Raw genomic sequence first — 2,840 nt, forward strand, 5'->3', positions numbered from 1 at the left:
ATGGATGGTGGTGATGGTAGCACAACAATGTGACTGTGCTGAATGCCACAGAACTGTATGGTGAAAAATGGTGAAAATGGTAACTTTTACCACAATAAAAAAAAGAAAAAGAAACCTCAACACTTCCACAGTAGAACGTGAGCAGGCAAAAGATGCAAATAAAACAATTCACAAAACAAAATAACTATAATAAAATGATTGCAAGTGCATTAAAATATTTAGCTTCATGAGTAATTTAAAGAGTAATTTAAATTAAAAGATCAAGTTATTATTTGTTTCCAAAAACTGAAAAGAAAGTATTTTACATTGATGTCCAAGTGTGGACCAGGTGCAGTGGCTTATGTCTGTAATCCCAGTCTTTTGGGAGGCTGTGGTGGAAGCATCACTTGAGGCCAGAAGTTTGAGATCAATCTGGGCAACATAGCAAGACCCCATCTCTACCAAAAAAAACCACCAAAAACTTAAAAACTGGAAAACAAAATGAAAAAAGAAGGTAGAGCTAATGAATTAGGTGTGGGATATGCCATAAGGACGGGAGTCTGATGACTCCAAGGTTCTGGTCTCAACAATAGGGTGAATGATGGGGTTTTTTGTTTGTTTTGATGAGCTGCTAAAATATTTAACACATAAAAATAAATACATGATTTTATTAGAATGAAAACACATCTAGATGCCCTTCTGACCTACTGCAGTCCACATCAGCTCGGGAAGGAAACTACTCCCAAGCAGGCAGCTGGGCTTGCAAAGGAGGACAGGGCCCTCCAGGGTGGTGACACACCGTTTACGCATGCTTGGCGGCAAGATAACGTAGGGGACAGCTGGGGCACAGAGCTCCTGGGTTGGCACTCCCTTGGAGTGTGGCTGAGACAGGGCCAGAGAGAGAATGTTTTTTTTTGTTTGTTTGGTTTTGTTTTTGAGTTGGAGTCTCCCTCTGTCGCCCAGACTGGAGTGCAGTGGCCGCTCCCGGCCACCGCAGCCTCGACCTGCTGGGCTCTGGTGATCCTTCTGCCTCAGCCTTCCAAATAGCCGGAATTATAGGCATGCGCTACCACGCCCGGCTGATTTTTTTTTTTTGGATTTATTGTAGAGATGAGGTCTTGCTGCCCAGGCAAGTCTTGAACCCGCAGGCTCAGGCAATCCACTCACCTCAGCCTCCCAAAGGTGCGGGATTACAGGCTGAGCCACCGAGCCGGGCTGAGAGGGAAACTTAAGGGGCAGTCCTCAAATCCACATCAGGGGAAAAGGCAAGAAGCAACTAGAGATTGTCAGGATCAACAGAGGCACTGCTCATCGTGCTAGGTCTGCCCCTCCAGGGACTTCGACAATGCCTGGGAGTCAACCAGGTGATTTGGGTCCCCCTCCAGAGGACCCCATGGGTAACCCTGATGAAAGAATGTCATTTCCAAGGGGGCTTTGGTTCCTGGGTGGTCCCACATCGTTGGGAGGTTGCTGGCACTGAAACACTGACAGAGCGAGCCCTGGAGGTCACCGGGGGCTGCGGAAGGGCACCCCTGATGAGGAAGGCCTGGGGCCCTGAAATCCATTTGTGTGGGGGGCACTGGCAGCTGTGTGATCAGCGCTGGGGGCATTCAGCTGGGTGAGGGAATGGGAACATCCCTGACTCAGGAGTCTTGGAGAATCTAGCCCATCCAAGGACAACCCCTGGGAGTTGGCTGCCAGCCTGGGTTCTGTCTTGGGAGAACCAGCTGTGTGAATGATTCACAGCGAGGTCTCCCTGGGCGAGGGGTGAGTAGCTAACCCTGGGAGTAGCTGGTGGCATCCAGAAGAGGGCGCAGAGTTTGGCAGTGTTCCCCTTTGCCATCTACGGGACCTCCCAACTGACGCCCTCAGGTTGGGAGCCAAACAGTGACTCGTCACAGTAAGATGGAGTGTGGCTGATCAGTCTGTATTTGTTCTTCTTCCTTGGTGTGAGGGTCGGGGTGCTGCCCCTTGAGGGGGTGATCTCACAGCTCCCCCTGGCAGAGAAGGCCTATGATGCCCCCATGCACACTCCTCTGGTTCTATGAGCCTTCTCCACCCAGGGCAGGTCAAAGGCTGGTGGGGCGGCCGGGCACCCGCAGGGCTGCCAACCAGAGTCTCATCCTGGTTGCCCTGGCTGTGACCCGGCAGCCACCCTGGCAGCTGCTGCTGAAGGTGGAGGGTCTGCATTCCACTGATGGCCAGCTCCACCAGGGTCTTCATGCTGCCCGCGGGCCCGGGTGACAGTGGGTGTGCTCTGCCCACCAGGTCCTGCCTCCACGGCTCCCTCCTGCAAAGAACTTTACAAGCATCGTCTCATTTAATCTTCAACTACACTGTGAAGTGGCCTTGATTTTGCCCATTTTGCGGATCACAAAACTGAGGTTTCAGATGGTGAATTCACGTGGGTAGGTCACACCTAAGAAGCTGGGCATCGTGACTTGCAGCCGTCGAGGTAACCCTCAGCGCCACCTTCCCACCAGGTCTGGACCCTCTGCAGGGGCGCAGGGACCTGCGGAGCATCTGAGGTTCCCAGGGCCTGGACTCCCGCAGCCCAGGCCGCCCCAGGCCCGGCACGCGGGCCCTCACTCAGGGAGCGGGTCCTGGCGACGTGTGACCCGCGGGCGCATCCAGCCGAATGATAATTTTAATTACCGGAATGAAGAGCGCTATTGGAGGAGTAGGTTTTGGAAGAAGAAACGGATTGGCTCTGGAAAGGCTAAAATACATGATGCCTGTTAGACACCACGTGCAGATGTAGTCTGAGCAGTTGGAAGTCTGAGTTTGGAGTTCAAGGAAGAGATCAGGGATACAGATATTAATTTGAGAAGTAAAAGCACGTGGTTAGTAGTTAATGAGAT

General features: G+C 51.8%; 1 pseudogene; it reads right to left on the reverse strand.

Moving 5' to 3' along the window:
• Nucleotides 1–1,396: 1,396 nt before the first annotated feature.
• LOC103266606 lies at nucleotides 1,397–2,202 on the reverse strand (annotated as a pseudogene).
• Between the last annotated feature and the right edge of the window lie 638 nt (nucleotides 2,203–2,840).

This window comes from Carlito syrichta, unplaced genomic scaffold (assembly GCF_000164805.1).
Source record: "Carlito syrichta isolate Samal-C Ts95f unplaced genomic scaffold, Tarsius_syrichta-2.0.1 Scaffold307240, whole genome shotgun sequence".
In the NCBI taxonomy this organism is placed as follows: Eukaryota; Metazoa; Chordata; class Mammalia; order Primates; family Tarsiidae; genus Carlito; species Carlito syrichta.